At 38.0% G+C, this 26351-nt stretch overlaps 1 long non-coding RNA gene across 3 annotated transcripts in view; it reads left to right on the plus strand.

Moving 5' to 3' along the window:
• The window catches only part of LOC132233616 (uncharacterized), a 433774-nt gene extending 427134 nt beyond the window's left edge, over positions 1-6640 (plus strand). For all 3 annotated transcript variants that reach the window (XR_009452675.1, XR_009452674.1, XR_009452676.1), the window contains exon 4: positions 4517-6640. This is a non-coding gene — a long non-coding RNA (uncharacterized LOC132233616). The remainder of the gene's footprint in view (positions 1-4516) is intronic.
• Positions 6641-26351: the final 19711 nt, after the last annotated feature.

Below are 26351 nucleotides of genomic sequence, written 5' to 3' on the forward strand. Positions count from 1 at the left end.
CCTAATAATAGAGATTGTGATTAGGGAGATCTGGAATATGGTTTGGAATTCTGACTTTTAGTAAGCACCTTCTGTGATTCTCATGCATGGAGTTTGAGCATCACATTTTGAGAAACAATGCCCTTCAAGATATTATAAATATTATCTTTTCCCTCAACTCCTTGCAAAAATGCCATTTTCCAGCAATAAAATAAGGTACATATTGCCTTGGTGTTCAGTTTTACATTTCTTTCCATAGTAAGGCTATTTAACATTCTGCCTGGTACCTGCTAAAATTGTTCTATTCATTTTTGAAATATAATTGGTACATATTGATCTGGAATTTTTTAAAAGCCACTTGTTATGCTGTTTTTTTAATAGAAACGTTAGAATACAGACATGTATTGCTTCATCATTTTTATAACCCAGATAAAAAATACTACACTTTTTTTCAATAGAGGTTTTCTATCAAAAAAGTTACTTCTTGAGTAGTTTATCTAAAAAAGAATGTCAAAACGTTGTCTTTTATTAGGTAACCTAGGTTATATAAAGCATTTCTGCAGTTGCAATGCTATCACCAGAGTGAGCACCTAACTACTTATAGAAAAACTAGAGGTCCAATGCATGAAATTTGTGCAAGAGTAGGCCTTCCTTCCCCCGGCTGCCGGCACCGGCTTCCCTCTGGTACCTGGGACCTGGGTTTCCCTCGCAGCCCTGGCTTCATCTGGAAGGATACCCAGTCTAATTAGTGTATTACACTTTTATTATTATAGATTATTATTATAGATGTTAACTTTGGTCATCTACATTCAGTGCTCAGCTCTGCTAGACTCAACCTTTGTTCTTCTTTTTCATGTTTATCCTGAAAAAGGGCATCTACTCCCTTAAGTCATTAACTTCTCTGGAGAAATATGGGAAGTCACTTAGGACCTGATAGCAATCCAAGAGCGTGGGTCCAGTTTGCAGTTCTGTCCTTGAATGAATACACTGAGCTTCACACACAGAGGCTCACTTTCTTAATCTAAAAGTTAAGAATGCCACATATGTACATTTTCTCTTTATTGTCTGTATTTTCCAGGTCACTAAACATTAATTTTGCCATTGGCTATTGTAAAAACTCAGAGTATTTCATGAGTGGAACTGGTTTTAAGGTTTATTTTTGTACAACCTCTTGATTTTATGTCTCAGGAAATTAAAACCCAGAAAGGTTAAATGACTTTTTAACACCACCTAAGTAGTTACTAGTAGAGTTGGGCCTCTAATATTTAGCTCCTGATTCAATCAATAAGGATTATAATTAATTTCCAATGTTGATGTAGCACTGTCCTGATCTCAGTTCTGCTATCTTTTAAAATGAAAATGTGAGGCTTATTAAGTTATGATTGATTAGTTATCTGTACCCTGCCAGGGGCCATACTTGTTAGAGGTAGTATAACATGATGGTTTTTAGCTCCAGCTTTAGCTCAAGCTCAGTTTTGATTTGAGATCTCAACTTATTGCTGATCAACCATCCTATTTTGTTCAGGACTGGGTTGCTTTCCCAGACATGGGACTTCCAGTGCAAAGGTCAGAAAGTCCCAGGCAACCTGGAAGTTTTGGTCACCTTACTAACCATGCGGCTGTGTGACCAAGACATGCTATTCTATTTTACTAGGCTATTCTATTTTACTAGAGGCCCGGTGCATGAAATTCATGCAAGGGGCTCGGCTCTTGCAGCCCTGGCTTCGTCCGGAAGGTCGTCTGGTCTAATTAGCATATTATGATTTTATTGTTATATATTATAGATAGGTCTGTTTCTTTACATGTAAAATTGGAAAAGTAATAGGACCTAACTCAGAGGATTTCATTTAAATGAGATGGACTTTAAATGAGATGGAATATGTAAAGCACTACCATTTAATAAGGATTCAATTATTGTATCTGTTATTCTTATTTAAAATTTGTTCCAGTTTTATTGAGGTATAATTGACATACAGCCATGTATGTTTAAGGTATATCAGCGTAATGATTTGACTTACAAAAATTTTTTTTCATTCAAATAAATAAAAGGAAATACAGAAACAGAAAAAAATACTCTTTCCTTGTGATAAGAACAGTTAGGATTTACTTTCTTAACAACCTTTATATATACCATACATCAGTGGTGCTCAACCTGTGGGTTGCAATCACTTTGGGGGTCGAATGACCCTTTCACAGGGGTTGCCTAAGACCATCAGAAAACACATATATAATTACAGTAAGATTCATAACAGTAGCAAAATTACAGTTATGAAGTAGCAACGAAAATAATTTTATGGTTGGGGGTCACCACATGAGGAACTGTATGAAAGGGTCGAGGCATTAAGAAGGTTGAGAACCACTGCCATACATCAATGTTAATTATAGTTATCATGTTGTATATTATATCCTTCTGCTGCTTATTTATCTTATAATTAGAAGTTTGTAACTTTTGACCACCTTCACCCAATTTCTTCTCCTGCCATCTCTACTTCTGGTAACCACAAATCTGATCTCTTTTGTGTGTGTGTGAGTCTTTATTTTATATTAGAGGCCCAGTGCATGAAATTTGTGCACGGGCAGGGTCCCTAGCAGCTGCTGGCTGCCAGCTGGGGCCTCCCTTCCCCGGCTGCTGGGGCCTTCCTTCATTCCGTGCCGCCCCCTGGTGGTCTGTGCACGTCATAGCGAGTGATCGAGCTCCCAGTTGGTTGAACTCCCGAGGGGACACTTTGCACACTAGGCTTTTATATATATAGATTTACGTGAGATCACACAGAATTTGTTTTCCTCTGTTTCACTTAGCACAATGCTCTCAAGGTCCATCCCTATTGTCACAATGGAAGGATTTCCTCACTTCTTAAGCCATTATTCTTGTCATGATTAATATTGTTTACAAAGCAAGTAGATTCCTCAAAACACAGGTTCTCAGAATCTAGGTTTTTATGTTTAGGATTTGAAATAAATGAACTTGGTTTTTAGTTTTGACCTATTCTTTATCTTCTGGGTGCCCTCCTTTTATCCTATTTATCCATAAAATTATACAATAAATCCAAGACTAAAAAGAGTCCACCATTGCATATCCTTTCACATTTTTCAGTATATAAATCAGAAAAAAACTTCTTTTTTTTAAATCAGTATGGATAAATGAACTAGCCAAGACAGCATAGTGCTACAAAATGATAAAGGGAATTAGCCTGAATAATAATAATAATAATAATAATAATAATAATAATAAACAATAGTTATTATTTTCTTGAGTGAAAATTGTGCCAAATTTTGGTGCTTCAAATACTTTATATTTCTGCTCCAGACAATGAACCTGAGAAGTATATATTATTATCCTTAGTGTTCAGATGTGGTACCAACCTCAATGAGCCTAAGTTACTTGCCAAAAGGTAATAATATAAAAAGCAATGCAGCAAGGATTCTAACCTAGATCTGAACTCTACAAAATCACTACACTTTGGGAAAAGTACTTTGCCTCCCTGGGCTAGTATCTTCACCTGTAAAACTAAAAAGGAAAGTAATTGCCATTTATGATTGCTTATCATATTGCATGCAGGTAATGAGCTATGCATTACATGCATGATCTCATTTCATTCTTGTGGGTAAATATCATTCCCATTTTTGTAATAAAGAAACAGAAAACTTGGAGAGATTAAGAACACTAAGCACACAACTAGCAAAGTGTTAATGCAAGGATTCTAAAAGCCAGCATGTTATCTGATAACATTTGGTGACTCAATCATTCTGAGTACATGGATGTAATAAATGTTACTAGAGTAGACTTTCCAATCACTTGGAAATAATTATTGCTCATGTAGCAGTAAATTTTTTTCAACTAGAATCAAATTATCAAAATTTCTACTTTATTCTGAACTTTATTTGCCTTGGCATGTGGTTAACATGGATCAAATTTGAAAAATTTAGCTGTGATTTAAATAATGTTCTACTGGGTCTTCAGATAGTCTTTTCATGTCCTTTTAAAAAATTCTCCTCACAAAATCTTATTGTAAACATTTGCAAAGAATATTCAAGTAACATGAGACATATGAAAATATGTGTTACAAATATAGTCCTAAGTATGAAGAAAAAAAATAGGACTCATTTTCTTCCTCTCTCTTCATAGGCATGTATGTTATGTCAAAATATATATATTACAGTGATTTTTTTTGCAATTGATTTCATGGAAGATAGAGAATATTTTTATTTAGTCTCTATTTTATAGAATTTATGCACAAAACTTATATAATCTAATATATTATTAAAGAGGTCAGTTAACTGCAACAACTGAGCCACCCTAAATATACTGGTGAACAAAGTTACTATTTTAAAAATAAATCTAGATTTCAGTTATTCGTTCTAACCTTTTAACCAAATATTGTTCTGTTAATGTCGTTGCCCCCCCCCCTTTTTTTTTAGCATTTTTTAATGTATACATTTCCTTTCATTTCTTTCTCCAAAAGTATAAAGCCATCATGTAATGATAACTGACAGGACTTTGGTTGGTTACATATACTTTCTTGGACTTTTGCCTTAGGCCTCTGAGGAAACGCTGCATTCCTGTAATGAAGAGGAAGACCCTTTGCGAGGCATGGAACCCTATCTTGTACGGAGACTCTCGTGCCGCAACGTTCAGCTTCCCCCTCTTGCCTTCAGACAGTTGGAACAAGCTGACTTGAAAAGTGAATCAGAGAACCTGCAAAGACCCACCAGCCTCCCCCTGAAGATCCTGCCTCTGATCGCTATCACGTCTGCAGACTCTAGTGGGTGAGTGCCCTTGGGCGACGTTTCCCCGTTTTATATTTTGGATGTTGATTGCTTATTGTGGTCTTTTGAGACTTTGTGGCTCATTGCTTGACTTGTGTGGGAAGAAAAAGGGGTTTCTAGAGCCAAAGGAAAGAAGGGTGATTTCTCTCAGGTAAAGTCACTACCTCTGCAGGAATAGATGTTTTAGTTAAAATGTTCTATGAGGAGAAGAAAGATATTGGTGAAGGATAATAAGCATCTGGAAAAGAGAACTTGGACTTACAGAATTAATATTGATCATATATAATTTAATAGAAAATTCTTAACAAATAGAACTCATGGACAAATTATCACAAAAGCGTACAATATCTGGAAACAGTAAGCAACGTTCACTGATGCAAAGCAAATTTAGAATCAAGAATAGATTGTACTGTATTTAGAATCAAAGGAAATAAATATGCAATTATATTAATGAACCTAATAATTTGGCCTTTGACATTTTGAGGTATTGCTTACCAAAATACTATTTCAGTTTCCAGCATACAGCGGTCGTATTTGGCATGAGTAAATATAGAAGAATCATACACAGTTATGTCACCATATGTATTTCCTACTTTGCAGAGTATTTGTGTTTTTATTCTTCTGTTTACCAATGAGGTTTTACTCTTTAATAGCAATGTCACCAGGTGAACAACTGTGAAAGAAACTGAGGATAGTGGGCACATACATTATGTGTTCTTTTGGCCAAAGAACATTTGCATTTTTAAGAAGCTTGAATAGAAAATAAAGAAGAGGAAGCCAGTAGACCATACTTGGACAGACTCTTGAACATTTGCTAAGCCTATAAAAACAAAATAATTTACATGTTGTAAATTCGTTCTCTGCCAAGTTCAAGGCATGTCTAGAGAAGGTACCTTTTGGATTTTTCTAAAAGTTGCTAGAAAAGTTGTGAGCAGAAGAAATTTGGCCAGTAACTGTCTTTTAAGATATAGAATTTAGCTGTTTGAATTGTTACAGACCAGTTCAAAGGACCTATGTTATTAAAAGGTATAAGGAAATTATAAATAAAAAGACAGCAAATTCTTACTCTGAAGCAATTGAAAGAGGAAATAAATGTTTAGGTTTGTTTTTGTTTTTTTGGATGAACCATGCATACAAAGAAGAGTGTCTCCCTATTGATCCGACATGCTAAAGCAGTGGGGATTTTCTATTGAATGTTCTTTGAAAAATAGTCTAACAAAACTGATTTCCCCTCTCTGAGATCAACACCACCGCCATTCATCTGTGTGGAGGGCAGGACTCAGAGATACCAGATGTATCAGGAGTGGTCAGGACCACTCTGAGACTCCATGGTTTGCTAGGGGAGCTCTCAGGATCTAGTAACTAGTTGTATTTATTGCTAGGATTTACTACAGCAAAAGACTACATACGAGGTGAAATCCAGAAAGAGAAAGGCACAAGGGGCAAAATCTGGAAGAAACCAGACCCAAGCTTCCTAGAGCCCCTGCTTGCAGTGGAGTCAGGAAGGATGCACTAGTAATCAGTTGTGACAACACATGTGAAATGTGTTCACCAGGGAAACATTCTACCTGGGAAGCCTACTGCAGAATCAGTGCTTACATGAGTTCCCTAAAATAGTCAAACATAGAAACAGAGAGTAGAATGGTGGTTGCTAGGGGTTGGGGGTAGGGGAGATGGGGAATTGCTATTCAGTGGGCATGTAGGATGAATAAGCTCTAGAGATCTGCTATACAACACTGGCCTATAATTAACATTACTATATTGTTCACTGAAGGATTTTCCAAGAGGGTAGACTTCATAACACAGTGAAAAACAATAAAAAATACAAAAATAAAAATAGATGCCATATAAGGGTCAACCTTTTAAACAGGCTTTTTAAAAGATAACAGTCTTAGGCCTGATGTTAACTTTTCTGCACAGCAAGTTTATCTTAGAATCATCACCTTCTTTTCTCTACAAGAAGAAGAAGTTATAACTAAAATAAATAAAAAGCTAATTTAATCCTGTGATGAATTCAATTAATTTTGGTATCTTAAAAAATGTGGTAGCTACATATGATTTCTCACGTGCCCTTAAAAGAAAATGATGTAGTATTTAACTATATCTCTATGTAACTGGGCAATGTGTATAATTAAAAATGTCAAGTAAAAGCTAAGCTTATTTAATTAAATTTAAATGTGTTGTTGAAAACAAACAAATCGTCTCCAAGTGCCAAGGAACTTAGAGCTTCAGAATTGTCTGTGTGATAGTACTTTTGTTAGTTCCAACTTTGTTTCCTTCTTAATCAAGAACCTAATAATTGCCTGGCTAGTGTTGCTCAGTGGTTGAGTGTCAACCCAAGAACCAAGAGGTCACGGGTTTGATTCCCAGTCAGGGCACATACCCGGGTTGTGAGCTCAATCCAACATCCCCAGTGGGGGATGTACAGGAGATAGCCCATCAGTGGTTCTCTCTCAACATTGTCTCTATCCCCCTCCCTTCCTCTCTCTCTAAATATCGATAAAAACATTTCTAAAAATATAAGAATCAAGTGTTAGCAAAATTGTGTTTATCATTTGCTAATTTATTCAATACTTTGGAGGAGAGAATTTGTGTTCTAGAGAGATGAAACAAGAATACTTTTCTAGGCAGCCAGGAGAAACTATGGGTGAGGGTGGCCAATCAACAAAAACAAGGACTCAGGATGTACTAAAAGGATTGCTGTTATCTTAGAAAGCAAAAAAAAAAAAAATTATTTGTAAATTGAGTATTTGAGAAATAGAAAGTTTAGGAGTATAATTTTCTGGAATTCCTAAACTTTAAAAGGGAGATAGAAGGTAAAAGTAGGGGCTATATTCTGTAGCCATTTCCCTTAACTAAGAACCTCGAATTCCTTCAAAGCTATCAGAAATAACTAGTGGGACATTTAGCGAGAGTTGTCTACAGCCCAGATCCACGTTATTAAAGGTTAGCGTGCCCCCAGGTCCCATTGTCAACCTACACAGAGACATTGGCAATTGTAGATCTTTAATAAGAAAGGAGACTTTTCATGGGCTTTGGATTTATTTTTTCTTACTTTATTAAGATCATAACTTTTTGCTCTTTCTTCTGGTGCATCAGTACGTCAGACACTAGCTCTTTCAAGTGTCACACGGTGGTTTAGAGACTTGCGCCATCCCTTCAGGAAACCTCAATGTGGCCCCGATTGTAATTGGTTTCTGCAGGGAACTTTGGCCTGCAACGATGAGTGTTATGAAAGGCAATTATTAGCTTCCTTATGAAATGCTTGGGTCACAAGACTGAATTCAAGAGGGCTTTTTAAAGTCAGCACTTCCATAATTATACTTAAGGTTTTTCCCAAGCAATATGAATGTGTTCAGATGTACACTATTCAACAATTGTCTCTGAATATGACTAAGGCCTTAAGTTGTGTGAGTTGTGATTTGACAACCTTTAGAAACGTTCAATGATCACAAAGCAGAACTGTAAGAGTTGGGGTGCTGAGAACCTTCAATTCATGTGCCAGTTAGGGTTCCAGGTAGAGTAAGATCACTCAGGCTTCATGGCCATTTATTGACTCTCACTGAAGTAAGAGGGACATCTATTAACGGCATTAAATGTAATGAACTTGGCAGTGAAGCAATTTGGAATGTCAGAGCTTTCTATATTTGTCTCCTAAGTAGTTTTCTATACATTTGCATTTTAAAAAAACTTTTATGAAGGTATAATTTGCAAGCAGTAAAATCTGCAAATTTTAAGTATACATCTAGATCAATTTTTACATATTTATACACTCGTGTAATTAATTGCCACCCAATCTCCTAACTTCTATCACTAAAGATTAGTTTTACCTCCTTTTAAACATTATATAAATGGGATCATATAAATATGTGGTCCTTTTGCCTGGCTTCTATTATTCAAAATGTTTTAGATATTTATTCATGTTGGGCTATGTATCAGTTGCTTGTTCTTTTTTATTATAGTATAGTATTCCATTATATGAATATATCATAATTTATTTATCCATGCTCATTGATGGATATTTGGGTTGTTTCTAGTTTGGGGCTATTATGAATAAAGTCAGTGTACACATTGCTATACATGTCTTTTTGTGGACATATGCACTCATTCATCTTGGTTATATTCTTAGAAGTGTAACTTCTGATTCAAAGGTAAGAAAATATTTTTATTACTGCCCAACAATTTTGTGTCAGAGTTATAGTTGTTCTGTACCCTCACCAATACTGGGCATTCTCAGTGTTTTTCATTTTAGCTATTCTGGTGAATGTATGGTGATATCTTACTATGGTTTTAAGTTATATTATCCTGATGAATAGTGATATTGTTCATCTTCTAAAATGCTTACTAAACATTTGCCTATCTTCTTTTGTGCTATACCATTTAAATATTTGTCCAGCTTTTCTTTTACTTATTGATGTCTGGGAATGTTTATATATTCTCTTTGTTAGATATATGCATTGTAAAATGAATATTTTCTCTCAGAACATGACTTGCATTTTTACTTCATTTACTTTTAGTATGGTGGTAATCTCAGCCACCCTCAGTGTGTGTGTGTGTGTGTGTGTGTGTGTGTGTGTGTGTGTGTGTGTTGTGTGTGTGTATGTGCAAAAGGAAAAGTGTCAGAGTGAAAGGTCAGTGAGAGATACGAGAGAGGATAAGAGAATGGCAATAAAATTAGGTGGTAGAAAAGAGAAGGGTAAGCAGAGAGCGGGGAAAACAGTGAAAAGAAAAGAGTAAAGTGTTCATGTGGAGAAAAAATAGAAAGGGTATATATAGACACAGATTGATAAAGGAAAAAGAGTTGACAAGAATGATACTTAACCTACAGGACAATTTTATTTAGAGACAAGGACAGTTGATACCTTGAATATTGAATGGTGTCAAATAGGACTACCAGGTGCTAAGGGGAATGACAAAGAAAAGTAAGAACGAAATGACAATATGTTTGTTGGCAGATAGCAGAGTACAAGGGTGTTAAGAGTGGGGACTTCCGCCCTAACTGGTTTGGCTCAGTGGCTAGAGTGTCGGACTGTGGATTGAAGGGTCCCAGGTTCGATTCTGGTCAAGGGCATGTACCTTGGTTGTGGGCACATCCCCAGTGGGGAGTGTGCAGGAGGCAGCTGATTGATGTTTCTCTCTCATCGATGTTTCTAACTCTCTCTCTCCCTTCCTCTCTGTAATAAATCAATAAAATATATTTTAAAAAAAGAGTGGGGACTCTGAATTTGAGTGCTGCCTCACCACTTACTGGCTATATGACCTTGGGAAAGTTACTTAACCACCCTCAGTTCCTATTTCTTCAAGGGCTAAAATATGAATAATGGGAGTATCCACTTTTACCTCATGGACTTGTCGGAAAGATAAAGCACTTAGCTCTGTTTTGGGCATACTGTAGGTACTTAATATATAACAACCACAATCACTTTAATACTATGCTTATAAGGGAAAATACTGCAACAAATCATGTTTGTTTTTATTGAATTTATTAGTTTCCTTATTGGAATCATCTTCAGAGATCCTCTACTGTCTCTAAATCTTCTATCTCTAGTAGATTTAGGAGTCAACCAGAAATGTGTTCCTGGTTCTAAGGTTATTATGGACTTGTCACATTTGTGTTAAAAAATCTGTATCTCACTTTGACTTCTGTCTACAGACATCCCCTGCTTTCATGTGTTGTTCCATTATGTTTATAAATGAGAATGGAGGACCTCTCTACTCTTACTTCCTCCTTGCTCTACTTCTGTTAACAGACCTGATTGGATTCTGCTTAGTTCTTGTTCAGAATCCTGAGGGGGAATTAGTAGCTCCTTTTTATACCAACTCTAACGTAGTTTACTTTCCTTGGGTGGTCCATGTATGTGCCCGAGGATATTCTGTGGAGGGTTTAGCTTGCCACACATGTGGAAATTCCTCCCTGCATACAGATGGGAGCAGAGAGAATGTGGGGGGGGGGGTAGGGGGTGATATGAAATCTCTCTAGCTGTGTTTCACTATTGCATCAGCTATAATGAAATGACAGCCAAGGAGCAAGTTGTCCCCTGGTGACATGATGACACACCTCTGGATGATGTATATTCAAGGATCTGTGTGAGTAGTGAATATTATAAATACTTTCTCATCACTAGTGTCCTATTACTTATCTGAAGAGTGCACTATGTACATTTGTGTTACTATGTCCTATCCTATATAATAAAAGCATAATATGCAAATTTTCCCCTCGATTGAGGGGCGGTGACAGCTGGCCAACCTCCGGCATTCCCTCCTCCCCTCTCCTGTCTGTCAGACCCCACCCATGCACGAATTCGTGCACTGGACCTCTAGTAAAAAAATAAAATGAAAATAATTTAAAGGAAGAAACAATCACTCTTTGGAATAAAATAACTCCCAAACATAGGGGAAAGGATTACTTTAGTCAAATAAGACTTCATTTTACAAGAATCTTCCAGGAATATTTCATTGAGTTATATGTCATTCTCAGAGGAGCTGGTCCCTGATGCCGGTTAGACATTAGATTTCCTGATCAACCACCCATTACCTAGTGTTCTTGAGTATACACAGTACATTAGAGTGAACATAAAAGTGGTGATTTTCCACATTATGTTACCAAATAAAAATCCACACAGAAAATAAAGGAAAGGAAAACAGAAGTTTCATTAAAGCAGACATGCCTGATCTTTCATATTTGATTTTTGTAACTTAAGAAAGTATTAACAGTATGCAAATATTTCATAATGGACATATTTTGGATATAAGGATTTATGAAGCTAAAGTGTTCTATTTCACAGTGTATCCATGGGACTTGCACCTTCATATTGGGTATGTGCTCAAGTTTCAAAAGATTTATCTGATAAGTTCTCCTAGAAAAGCATGTGGAAGATCTATAAGCCACCAGGCAAAGCTTTCCAAATTGGAAATGGGCAAACCTAATTGTGATTGTGAAATAATATTCTTGAGCTAGATTTGGCTTTTAAAATCATCACTCTGAAGAAACTGGAAAGAAATATTTCCAATAATCTTTTTTAATATATATATATTTCCAATAATCTTGAAGGTATATGCTACATAAAAGAAACTGTATTTCTCTGACGTTGACTCATTTAAATGCAACTTATTGACATAGTGTTTGTTGAAACTTCCCCCAAAAAACTGCAAAACTTTTGCTTCTAAAGCTTTTACTCTGATTTCATCAATCTAGTTTTTTTTTTTTTGCTTTGAAATTTGTAGATCAAAATTAGACTCCAGGAGTAATGGAACACTTCATCTTTACCATGTGTTCTCTTAACACGTGACATCTTATTTCCAGAGTTCATGGAACCAATCTAAAGTAAACAGCTAAATAATGCTGACTGCTTTATGATATTTGTCATGCCCTAAATTTACAAAAGAATAAGGTACTTATTAAACTCCAACTTCTTTTTCAGACAACTGTAGTTTCTTTTCATTTTTGTAGTACTTTCCGGCATCCTTATTAAGAATGTCCCTAATGGACTGATACAGTATTGCAGTATTTTACTCTCTGTCTGCGTGTCAGTAAAGTAACACCAGGCTCCATGTTCTTAAAAACATTAACAAGAGTGGCAGCTTGTGCATTTAGCACGCCAGAGCATCTGGTACCTGTTTCCAAATCTTTCTTATGCCAATGTTACTTGTTTAATAGCATATATTAGTTGGGGACTTCATATTTTTCTAAAACTGAACCCTCTGAAGCATTTAGTTTGCTATGAAAAGGGATCAAAGAACATGATGCCATGGCTTAGTGCAGAACTGAAAAAAAGCACTTTAATTATTTCCACCAGGAAGTCATCATTTTTCAGCTCTCCAGGTAGCTTCACCCCCTTGCCCCTGCCATCCAACCACTACCTTGTTTGACCACCCTTATGTAACCCAGCATTACTCATCACTGAAGTGTGTAGGGACAGTTTACACTTATTTAAAAGTCATGTTCTTCTGTCTTGCAATAATATTGTGTTTATGGAAAAAAAAGGAGATGAAATCATTTTGATGGAATGGTTTTTATTTAATTAGTATGTGCTACATAAATATATATGCTGATTCAAACTTAATATTGACCAAAGTTTGAATCAGCATATATATTTATGTAGCAGACTTAACTGAAAAATGGCAGAGGGATGACAGTGGGGGTGTGGACAGGGCAGAGAAATCATAGAGCAATATCGAGATAAGGAACCGGAAGAACACAGAAGAGAGGGATAACTATCACAGGAGGTTCTCTGAGGCCTAGTCATTATAGCTGCATTCCAAAACATTTTCCAGAATTGGTCCACCTGTCCTCTCGGATGGATTCAGGAAGAGGGAAGTGGAACCTAGTTAGTAGGTTTTTCAGAAAGGCCATGAGGGTTGTCCTCATCCAAATAAGTAGATCCACAATGGTATTCCTTGGTTCTGAGTCTATTGGAAACAGCAGCAGCTTCTGGTGTTTGGTGAATTCTGTATCTTTGAAGTTCCTCAGCTGTGTCCTACATTTATTAAAGTCTGTGGACTATGGGGAAGGATCTGATGTTTTGTAATGTCCACTATTTTTTCAGTCAGAGTATAATTCTATTTTAAATAACTTTTTTGTTTTTAACTCTAATTATTTTGCCAATTGTAAAAACAACTTAGGTATTTTAATTTAGCATATGTAGTGTTTTAAAAGAATTTCCTTTGTTAGAAATGATCGTTGTCTTAAACAATCATACTTTCTTAAATATTCTTACATACCATTTCTGGGATTCAAATGTTAACCCAGTTGGTCATGCTGCTAATTGTAGCTGTAAAGTCTCGAATGAAATTGAATTCTATGTAGACAAATTCTATTTGTAGAAAGCTTTCTTCCAGAATGGGGCTACTAATGTGGCCCTAGGGCATATGATCTTAAGGCGCATGCATATGGTTTTTCACTTAACTTGGATGTAGCATATTCTTTGCAGACTTTATCTTACAGCAAACTGTGTTCATGCTAATTTGAATTTAAAACTACTTGGTAGAGTTGCATTGTTGAGACCTGAGACTAAACATTTTCATATGATAACTCTGCAAACACAATTTTTTATTCTGGTCACTTCTGTGACTTTGTGGGGGTCATTTTGTTTTGTTTAGCTTTAATCCTCACTATCTGAACTAAATATTTGTGACTAGAATTTAGCAACGGTGGAGTACATCATATTTGTAAAATGCCTTGGCAAAAGATATTAATTATATTCTACTGAGACCCAAGTAGAGAGAGCTTCTTTTGTGGTAAGAAGGAACGTAAAGTTTAATTAATTTTCAAAGGATTACTACAACAAATAAAGACCAGAACTCAAATCTTACTTTGATTTATAATATCTGGTATGTTTTGTTCAATATCCACTGGGGGGGGGGGGGGGAACTGAGGTGAGGGTTAATTTTTTAAGTTTAATTTTTTTTAAGGATTTAAGTTTATTAAGTGTTTCTATAAAATGTACCCATAAGTAAAAGACATACTTTTCAGTTGGCAAACAGTGAATGGATGATAATGAAAATTCACATTCATGGACCATTATCTAGTCATTAAGATGATCATTATGATAACTATATGGAAATACTCAAGTACTTCAAACCTTTTGGGAAGAAAAGCAAAATCCATGAGTATATCCATATTAAAGTTACAGCACTGCAAAAATATATGCCTGCATGTGGCTAAGAGCTGGAAAGCAATATGAAAATAATTAGATTTTTTTCCATAATAGTATTGTGCTTATTTTTCCCTCTCATCTTGATTTCTATTAATGAGGATATGTTTGTCCAATCAGTAAAACTACCTAAAAATTACATCCATGGTTTACTTTCAGTTTCACTTATCCAAGATTCTGTTGAGCTTTTGGAATATGATAGACATTGTTTTAGGTGCTGAGAGTATATTTATGAATAGGTAAAAATAAAATTAACAGTATTTTATTTATCACATGTAATTCAATAGAAATTATGTGAGTGGGGAATAGTTGGGTCTTTCAGAGATCTGATCATCTTGGGTAACTCTGCCTCTGTTGGCAGCGGACTTGCCCGAGAGGTCGCCAGCAGAACCTATTGATCAAGCAACTATAAATATTAGTTTCAGTGAAATAAAGAACACCACTTTTAAACTTAGATAATTTAAGTCAGAAGTAAAGAAAATGTATTTATAAGGTTGTAGAACCTGATCTTGCTAGATACAAAAATGGTTTGGATTGAGAAGAATTTAAGGACCTGGTAGCTTTGGATTAATGGGGTCTTAAAGTGAAGTAAGGGTCTTAAGGCGAGCCTTGATGAACAGGCCGTTAGTTGGTTTGGTTTGTCAGTTTGCAACACTGTTCTGTTTGGGAGGAATCTCTGGGTAGGAGCTAGGAGAGAGGGTTCAGCCCTCCACTATGAAAGCTACAGGGGGCAGATATCCCCTTCCCACACCTTCTGGCAGTTAGACCCCAGGATGGTCAATCTGATGCTCCCAGCTAGGACCTTGAATCTTGAGGAGATGGCTCAGACCCACCATCACATGGGTCACTATTGGGTGGAAACATTAGTGGCATGATAGATGTGGTTGCGGCAGTGTGACCAGGGGTGGTACCTGCCCATGTGGTGAGCAGCAGGGTCCTAGGCAGACTGAGCTGTGGTTTCCTGCTGGCTGCTCACGCCTCCATGGGATCCTGCTCAAGTCTGGTTCTTCAAGCTCTCTCTCCATTGACTTGTATTTCACATTCTTTTGACCCGTTCTACTTCCTAATTTAGTTCGTAAGTATTTATTTCTGTTGTTTGTTTAAGTACAAAGCCCTTAATGAATTTAGTGTGAGGGTCTACCATTCTAGAAAACAAAGTAAGGAAGGGCTCTGATTGTTTGAGAACTTTAATTGTAAAATCAGTAGTAAAAATTAGTAAGGAGGAACCAAAGGGAAAAATTGAATTTTCATTTCCATGGATTCTTTTCGCATAAAAGGTTAACAAAAAGGAGAGTGGTGGAGATTAGAGTCTCTTGAGATGTCCCTGGCAAAGTTTGTCAAGCTCCTAGGAAGGAGGCAAGGACTGGGCTTTCTTGTAATTACTTCCTTTTGACTGTTCAAGCATTACAATGGACTCCTAATGAGAATGGTTCCCAGAGCTATTAATTAAGTGTATTTTAATTACAAAACCCACATCTTTTTTCTCTGGAGAATATTCTTCCTTTATAAGTACTATTTTATTTCTTTATTTCTCTCTCTCTTCCTCCCTCCCATCTCTGCCCCTCTCTCTCTTTTAAAATAAGTCTTTTTTCCCTGAAGGAAAATTAGCTCTGATTGTTGTTAGTTTACTGAGAAAGACCTCCCTTTGAATATGAAAACATATGTCTATGTAAATCTCCCTTATATCTAGTACTAACTTTATCAGAGGTGGTCCCTGATATAAAATTTTGAAGACAGTTGTGAAGAAAGATGAGAAAATGTTGATTAAATGTATGTTATAGATGTCCTTGTCCTTTAGAAGTTATTTTTGTTGTTGTTGTTTGTGTGTATGTGTGCACATATATGCAATGTACTTCAGAAGAAATATTTCATGAGCATAATTTCCAAAACCTACTCAATCTGCAAGGTCAACTCCTGGCAGAGAGGACACAGGCATGTCACCTTAGCATTCTCGGAATCCCCTGAGTGTACTCATTTTCTTCTTGGTACCCTGTTTCTACTTAATACATTAACTTATTTATATGCACAGCTTTTAACCTCATTTATAAGTATACTAGAGGCCCGGTGCACAAAAATTTGTGCACTCGGGGAGGGGGGGAGGGTCTCTCAGCCCGGCCTTTGCCCTCTCACAGTCTGGGACCCCTCAGGGGATGACCACCTACTGGCTTAGGCCCGCTCGCCGGGGGATTGGGCCTAAGATGGCAATCAGACATCCCTCTGGCAGCCCGGCAGCCCTTGGGGATGTCCACTTGCCAGTGGGGAGCAGGCCTAAACTGCAGTCGGACATCCTTAGCGCTGCTGAGGAGGCAGGAGAGGCTCCCACCACCACCGCTGTACTGGCAGCCATCAGCCTGGCTTGTGGCTGAGCAGAGCTCCTCCCATGTGAGAGCGCCCTGACCACCAGAGGGCAACTCCTCCATTGAGCATCTACCCCCTGGTGGTCACTGTGTGTCATAGTGACCAGTCATTCCCAGTCGTTCTGCTGTTAGGGTCACTTTGCATATTACCCTTTTACTATATAGGATAGAGGCCTGGTGCACAGGTGGGGGCCAGCTGGTTTGCCCTGAAGGGTGTCCCAGATCAGGGTGGGGGTTCCGCTTGGGTGCCTGGCCAGCCTGGATGAGGGGATGATGGCTGTTTGCAGCTGGTCACACCCCCTTCAAGGTGGGGGTCCCCACTGGGTTGCCTGGCCAGCCTGGATGAGGGGATGATGGCTGTTTGCAGCTGGTCACACACCCTTCAGGGTGGGGGTCCCCACTGGGGTGCCTGGCTAGTCTGGGTGAGGGGCTGAGGGCCGTTCTCAGGCTGGCGGGCGACTGAAGCTCCCTACCTCTCCTTTTTTTCTTTTTCTTTTTTTTTATTCTGGGATTTATTTACCTTCTATGGCTGTCACTGGAGCTGAGAGCCGACTTTAGCTCTGAGGCTCGGCTCCAGCTCTGAGGCTGTGGCTGGCTGAAAGCAGGTATCTGGGTTTGTTTAGCTTCTATAATTGAAACATTGTTGTCATCACTGCTGCTCTAAGCTCTGAGGTCCGGCTGGCTGAAAGCAGGTTTCTGGAGTTTGTTTAGCTTCTATAATTGCAACATTGTTTCTTAGAGTGCAGCTCAGAGGCCAGCAGTGGCAGGCAGGGAACCTTGGCTTCCTCCATCACTGGAGCAAGAAAGACTCCTATTCGCTTCAGCTGCCTGCTGCTGGCCGCCATCTTGGTTTGCAGTTAATTTGCATATCTCCCTGATTAGCCAATGGGAAGGGTAGCAAAGTTATGGTTAATTATCATGTTTCTCTATTATTAGATAGTATACTTCAGAATTTTTGTTCTTCCCTCATATTCCCTTCTATAAAATATCTATTCTTTATGCAGTCTCTTCTAGGATTTAATAAGGCCATTCTTCACAAGACAGGAATCATTTCAATTAACTTAATGCTTTTTCCAATGTTAATAGTGGAATTGTGAGGAATGGCTAAATATTTGAATTTCTCCAGTTCTTAAGAATATCAAAGCATATCAGTACCATTTCTTATAGCTGAGAAAAATTGGTTGGTTTAACAAAAATTTGCAATTGGAATAGTTTAGAAACAGATTCTAGTATTGGCAATAACAATGTTGAGGAAATTACTATATATTAAGGATGGTGCTTATTTTTTTCTTCTTGATGAACATAGAACTTCTGTGTCGTTTATCTTCCATCTCAAAATTTTGATATTAAATTTGAAGGATAAAGAATAATATATTACCACATGCTAGACCCTATATTAGCATTGGATATGTTTTATTTTTTTATACAACAACCATACATTATTAATACCATTATTAATTTTCTTTTCTGAATGAAAAAAACTGAACCCTGGAGAAGGTAAATACTTTCCCCAATGTCACTGAGAACCAATATATAAACAAAGATCTGAATATCCTTGGTCTTAACCAAGATATTCCAGAATGTCAAATCTGAGATTCACTATACTTCTATATTTTATCCAAATTTTCACAACTGCCAATCCTATCCAATAAAAGAGAAACATGGTAATTAGCGTACATCTGCTACCCTTCCCATTGGCTAATAATCGAGATATGCAAATTAACTTCCAGCCAAGATGGCAGCCGGCAGCCAGGCAGCTTGAAGCTAACATGAGACTTGCTTGCTTCAGTGATGGAGGAAACCAACGTTCCCTGACTGCCTTGCTGGCCTCTGAGCTTGCAGTTTGAAACTGTGTTACAAATATAGAAGCTAAATAAAACCCCAGAAACCTGCTTTCAGCCCGCCGGGATCTCAGAGCTGGAGTTGATACAGTGTTTCGATTATAGAACCCAAACAAACCAGATACCTGCTTTCAGCAGCAGAGGCCTCAGAGCTGTAGCCAGAGCTCAAGCTGGCCCAGAATAAAAAAGAAAAAAAGGAGCAGTTGGGAGCTTCAGTCACCCGCCAGCCTAAAAACAGCCCTCAGCCCCTCACCCAGACTGGCCAGGCACCCTAGTGGTGAACCCCACCCTGAAGGGTGTGTGACCAGATGCAAACAGCCATCATCCCCTCACCCAGGCTGGCCAGGCACCCAGTGGGGACCCCCACCCTGATCCAGGACACTCTTCAGGGCAAACCAGCCGGCCCCCACCCATGCACCAGGCCTCTATCCTATATAGTAAAAGGGTAATATGCCTCCCAGCACCGGGATCAGCGGAGCCGTGAGGCCTCCCGGCACCGAGATCAGCGTGACATGGGGAAGCACCCAAACCCCCCGATCGCCCTGTGGCTCTGTGTGTGACAGGGTGCGGCACCCCAACCCCCTGATGGGCCCTGCTCTGTGTGTGACAGGGGGTGGCGCTGCAACCTCCCCATCGACCCTGCCTTGAGTGTGACAGGGGGCAGTGCCCCAACCCCTCAATTGGCCTTACCCTGAGCATGACTGAGGGTGGCATCGCAACCTCCTGATCCGCCCTGCTCTGTGCATGACAGGGGGTGGTGCCCCAACTCCCCAGTCAGCCCTTCTCTGAGCCGGACCAGGGGCTGCACCTAGGGATTGGGCCTACCCTCTGCCACTCGGGAGCAGGCCTAAGCCAGCAGGTCATTATCTCCCGAGGGGTCCCAGACTGCGAGAGGGCACAGGCCGGGCTGAGGGACCCCTTCCTCCCCGCCGAGTGCACAAATTTTTGTGCACCGGGCCTCTAGTGATAGATAAAAGCCATCATATAACTTCACTCTTTCCTTGAGGACACCTTAACTTTCTTTGATATCTGCCCCAAATCACTCCCCTGTTTTTAAAGAAGGTCCTACCAACATCTACAATTATCTGAAACATTGACACGAGGTGAAGATTATTATGTCAAATAACCTTTACCTGGTATGAAAGGGATTGGAGGTCACTAGGATTCCTGGGGCATTTGAGATCCTGAGAAAACTCCAGGTCAGCTCTCCATAAAGATCCCCCCCATCTGGAACCTAGTTTATCAATAGAAAGTTGTATCTTTAGTGCTAGATGGCCTTAGATTTTTTGGTCTGAAGGAGTTAATGCACCAGGAATAAATATAAAAGATCTGTCCTAGGAATACCTTAAACACGATAAAAATCAGCCTTAACAATGGTCAGTTAGATTTCATTGTTATAAATTCCCACTGTTAACTGAAACCCTTACCCATTCAATATAATGTATCATCATGTAACACCAAGTTCTGTTATTAAACTGCCACACATCATTGCTTTAATAAGTTGAAAACTCTTATTTTTAGTGTAGCGACTTTTTACATAACTTTAATTAGAGTCTATTAATTGATGGAAAACCAAAATCAGATGACACTGGCAAAATATAAAATTAGCATTAATTGGAATATTTGTACCACTTATTTTATTGAAAGGAAATTTTTATCCTGGAAAATAACTGACTACTTTGATTACCCTCACATCAAAATAAAGTTGTTTTTGGATGGCTTCTAATTTGCATTTAAATTGTCCCATGGCAGCATTTTTTAAGCATAAGCAAACAAATAATTTTTGAGTAACATAGACCTATACACCTGAGGGAGAAATATATCATCTGTAAAATTTAAAAATATGGGTTTTAGTAAAACACCTCTGAAAAGAAATGATAAGGATTGGTATTTTTTTTCCTCCTGCATTTATCTTTCTAATACTCCAGTAAAAGAAAAATTCTAATATACTTTCTTTGGAGCGGACATGGGACAGTGATGCCACTTGAGTAATACTGGGGGTAAAAACCATGTGATGTCCTCAAGTAGAGAGACTTCCTTTTTCTGTTCTTTATCTTTATTGTTGGCTCTAATTGTCTTTCTAAAATAGTATTATGTAGTAAACTGGAAGTGACCTGAAGATATAGTGGAGAAGTAGGAGTAATGGGTGAGGCCCTCACTTGTGAATGATGAAGGAACCTGTGAGACAATGGGTAGGGCTAAACCTACATACCTGGACAGGTGTATCGTTTTTGTTTCTTCTTTGGTTTTCGTGTTCTTCTGCTCAGAAGATGAGTTAAGATTCAGAAAAACAACTTAGACCAAGGGTTGGCACATTACAGCCAGATCCTGCCTGCCACCTGTTTTGTAAGTAAAGTTTTCTTACATATGAGTGATAAGATTTTGGGCCATGTGTGTGTGTATGTGTGTGTGTGTGTGTGTGTGTGTGTGTGTGTGTGTGTTGACTAATTTTATATACTCCTGGTTAAACTAACAACACTTCGTCACTGAGGTCCTCATTAAAGTGTCAGAACATGAATTTTAGAGCATCTTTATTAATGTTAGCATTTTATGTGAAATCCCCCCCAAAAGTAAAAGTTTTAAGTGTGTTAATTTGATTTACTCTTCTTCATTAATTCAGTTGTTGAGCAATCCAAGAGCCAATTCATCATTTCTATTTGAAATCGATCTCTTCCTCTTAATAAATTACCACATTTGAGATGATCTGAAAAAAATTCTTACAATTTGCGGATTGATAGCTGAATAATATCTATTGATTCAGTCATTCAGTCTCATTGAATTTTTTATATTCCAATAATTGCATTAGAAAGTTTCTCTGTATTTATTTATTCCTTAGTTCTTGAAATAAAATGTTAAGGGTTATAAAAAAAATATCTTCCATATATGTACCAATCAGAAGTCAGTGATTTCTCAACTGTTGTTAAAACATTCAAAACATCTTTCCAAATTCATTACTTGATATTGTATGAATTTTTCTTTTAATTTTACAAATTTTACAAAAGCATAGGACTAAATAAACAATTGCCAGACTTCACTCAGAATCTTAGAAGGTGTTTATGCCAGCACGGAGCCCTGCAGCTTAAGCTTCATTACTTTCACCTGAAACCCACCTATGCTCCTCCTCTTTCTCTCCAACACTCCCCCCCACCCCGCCCCCGACACACACTCGTACACTCCCATGCTGTTGCCTGGTGTGTGTGTTTTCATCTGTTTATGTGGGCGGGTGCTATAGTGTTATTGAAAGGTTTTATAACACATTACTCTAAAACAAAGCCTCTGCTATGGTTGTGGCATAGCCTCAGCCACATTAAGTCTCCAGCACTGGACTGATAGGCTCTGGAAGGAGCCGTCAGGGAGCTGGAGTATTTGTGAGGAAGGGCAAGGGACAGAGCTAGTCTCCAAGTGGGCAGGGCCACAGAACTGTCCTATAGGCCACAGGCTACTTATTAGTTTAACCAAAGGGCACAATGGTTTCTTGGGCCCACACAGAACTCCTTTTCTCCCATAAGTCGACATCCTATTGATGTTGTGACCTCTAGGTTTATTAGTCAGTGTTTCTGCCATCTGCGTCCTCGACCACTCACCTAGATTTGAAACTCTTGCTTTTGCACTGTTGTCTAATTCAGAATTGAGTCCATTGCTTTTCCACCTTTGCCTGTTGGATCTACAAGTACAGAGGTCTTAGAAGTGATCTCTTATTTTTTTCTTCAAGGCAGAATCTTAGAAAACTTTGTCCATGCTACAGTGAAGCACGACTTCCACTGAATGCAACACAGAAAGAACTTAGGGAGCAAGGACATTCAATTACTCCTTTTAATAACCAACAACAAAGAGAACCTGTTGATCTTATTTGGTGGTAAATCTTCCAATAGAGAAGGGATATCAGAATGAAAGGACCTCCAGGCGGGTGGGAAGGATGGTTGTAAAGGAAGGAGGTGGCTCTGTGTAGTGGAGGACCTTCTCCTGCAGGAGGAAGAGGATGGTTGTCCTAGAAAGAGGAATGCTGTGTGAAATAGCCTCGCCTGCTACAGAGAGGCAGTCTTCATAGCTGGCTCTTGCTGTGGATGAAATGACTGGGACAGAATATTAAACAGGAAAGTCCCCTCAGCTATATTGAGTGGAATCCTCAGGCTTGGACGAGAGCTGAGTAATCTCTGCAGTGTCCTGAAAGCTGGAAGCCTGAGCAGATTCAGGCTAATTTCTACGATGTCCCCAGGGATTCCCTCCCTATTCTGATCAGAGGAATGGACTTAGATGGGGCAGCATGTTCCTGCAAATTGGCAGGCACCACTTAACAGAATAGCTGATTGCTACTTGGGCTGCACATGCCAACTGAATTGCCAAGCAGACGTTGCCAAGGGAAATACCTGCTAAAATTGAAATGATCACTAGCTAGATGGATTGGACACTTAATAATGTCAGCTATCATACATAGTGTTTTAATTTTTAAAAATGTTATGTGAAGATGATAGAAAATTTAAGCAAGAGGAATATGCACTAGAGCAAGCATGTCAAACTCATGGCCCACGGGCCGCATGCCTTGTTATTTGGCCCGTGTTAGCATTTGAGTTTGACATGCTTGCTCTGTCCTTTTCTTACTCAGATTCCTAGTGCCCTGGTCCCTCCTCTGAGGCACAAGCACCATAGAGTCTATACACACACTAGCATATTTAACTACTTTCAATTATTAAATACTTACATTGATGCTTTTAGAGTAGGCAAATAAAAGTTAATTTAATTGTAATGATTGCAATAATTTTAATATTTTTGGTGAGGAAATAAATTTTTATTCCACGGTAAGACAAAATAAAACTTTTAGTGAAAATAAGATAATACACTGCAAAAAAAAGTGAAAAATGGTTTATAGCAGTCTTTTCAAATTCTCCCTCTTGGTCTGTGAGCTTTATGATGTTTATAGTATTAAGTATTACTAATAACTCAAAATAAGAATACAAAATTATTCACATACTTTTTGACTCAGAAGGTTTTTGAAATGTACAGAAATTAAAATGGAGGAACTATATAAGGGATAATTTAGCTAAATCTTCAAGTTTTAAAAAGTTCCAAATTTAACCCAGTTCCCATGTTTCCCTATAGATTTACAAATTTACATATACAGGTTAGCTTATTTCATCTGTGCCTGATGGGTACTAACTGTTAATAATTTTAGCTTTTTAATTTTTTTCTCTTTTTATTGAATTTATTAAGGTGACACAAAATTATACAGGTTTCAGATGCACAATTCTACAACACATCATCTGCACTAGCAATAACTAACTAGTAAATAACTTTCAATTATTAAATACTTACAGGGATGCTTTTAGAGGAGGCAAATGAATGTATTGTGTGTTCACCACCCCAAGTGAAGTCTCCTTCCATCACCATTGATAGATAGACCACATTTTCTTTATCCATGCATCTGTCAAGGGATACTTAGGTTGTTTCCAGCTTGACCACTGTTGCTGTGGACATAGGAGTACAGATATATCTTCAGGGTAATGATTTCATTTCCTTTTGATATGTGTACTTTCCAGATAGAAGATTGCTGGATCAGATGGTAGCTCCGTTTTTCCCTTTTTGAGGAACCTCCGTAATGTTTGCCATAGTGGCTGTTCCAGGGTACGTTCCCACCAACAATGCACCAGTGTCCTCTTTCCTCCACCCCCACACCAGCACTTTTCTCTTGTCTTTTTGACAACGAACATCCTAAGTTTAATAGGTTTAACACAAATAATGTTATGACTTCCAGATATATGTTACATGATTTCTGCTAGGAGATTTAGATTAAATAACTACTCTTGTACACTAACTGTATTCCAGGCATTGTCCTGTGTGTCATTCACATGCATAAACTTACTTAATGCAAGTCTTCACTAGGCTTCACTATGGGAACCACCAAGAAAAGGGCTTATGGCACATTCTTCTGAATCTGTCTAAAAAGTGATCTCTTACCTGGTACCATAGTAAAATCTGGGGAAGATATAGAGGGCACCTTCAGGGCAGTAGCATTTTGCAGCTGGGGCTTCGGAAAAAAGAATGAATTCTTACTCCATATGCCAGTGTCACAGTCAAGGCTAAAATACCCTCAGATCTGTCATCTCTAATAAGAGCCATTTCCGACTTTTTAGTCTGTCCTGCTTTTTCCCATTTCCCTTGGGTCTGAAGCTTCCACATGGACACATTCCTTCATGCTGAAGGCTGCTCCTATAACTGTCTAAATTTTAGTTCAGAAATCCTGACCCAGGAAATTGGCTTCATATGCTAAAATAATGTTTGGAAAGGTCTCCTTTTTGTAAATTCCTGATTCTTCCTAAACCTATGATAGTAATAATCCTCACCATGTAATTTCTTGCTATTCCTCTCCTTCCTTGAATAAGGAATTTTTATACCTTTCAAGGAATTGAGCATTTAGTGAGATCTTCATTCAGTATGACTGTTGACTGAATGACTTTAGTAAACCTGTCTCTAGTATTCCCCTTACCCTAAAATATGTACAGTTTAAATTGTATAAGTAAAGTGGGTGAGAAAGTATTGCCTCCTTTCCAGTTATCATTTACACAGAAGTGTTATATAATATTACAAATGTTCACAATATCCCTTGTAACTTGTAATATTGTGAGCAAATTAAATAATTTGATAGGCACTAGGCCTGCTCAGCTATTGTAATATCTTGCCAAGAATAGATTGAGAACTGAAAAATTACATTAGGAAATGCAGATTTCCACGCTTATTTAAAAATCTATTCTATAACATTAAGGGTTGCTTTTATGATCAAATTAAAGTTCAGTCTTTTTTCCAATTTTATCAAGAGAATGTTAATTAGAAATTTAGTTTCAATAAAGTTGTCATTCCTTTTCTTGTGAAAATATGAACTAAACTTAAAATGATAGTCTAACTGCTTTATTTTTATGGTTTAAAATTTTACAGAATATAAATATTGAACAAATAAATAGTTTTAATGTATTTAATCACCAAAATATAATTTACACTTACAGAGTTTCTCCTCTGCATAGCGAGGACATAATTCCAAATCTCATGTTCCTGTTATAAACATTAGAACATTTCTTAAAGACTTATAAACATTTCCATATAAGTAGCTGGAACAAATCATACATTATGATTATATAAGACAAACACTTCTTTGGTGAATATTTTCAAAGCAGTTTAATGAAGAAGATGCTGAAACATTACCTGCCCACTTTCTTAACCTTCCCAAAGGGAAGATATAAGTAATAATAGATGGTAATGGAGCTCCTTTCTAAGAAGATATATTACTTATCTACTTCTTCATACCAAAACACCCCAAAACTTAGTGACTTAAAGCAGCATCAGTATTTTATTCACTCTCATGGTTTCTGTGAGTCAGGAAATTAAAGAAAGTAGAGTGAAGAGGGCAGGTTCTCTGCTCTGTAATGTTTAAGGCTTCAGCTGAAGACTCTAAGGTCTGGGAGCTGAAACCATCTCAGAGACCATTCACTCACGTGTCTGGTGGTTGATGCAGACTCTGAGCCAGCAGCTTTAGCTCCTCTCTGTGCATGTTCTCCCTCAGGGCTAGTTTGAGCTTCCTCAAGGCATAGTAGCTGGAATCTAAGCGTAAACATTGAGAGGGAAAAGGGGGGGAGGAGAGAGAGAGAGAGAGAGAGAGAGAGAGAGAGAGAGAGAGAGAGAGAGAGAGAGAGCCTGTTAGAAGCAATGCCCTTTTTCTGACTTAGCCTTGGAAACTACAGAGAATCACTCCAATCATGCTTTATTGA

Source organism: Myotis daubentonii, chromosome 4 (genome assembly GCF_963259705.1).
Source record: "Myotis daubentonii chromosome 4, mMyoDau2.1, whole genome shotgun sequence".
Lineage (NCBI taxonomy): Eukaryota > Metazoa > Chordata > Mammalia > Chiroptera > Vespertilionidae > Myotis > Myotis daubentonii.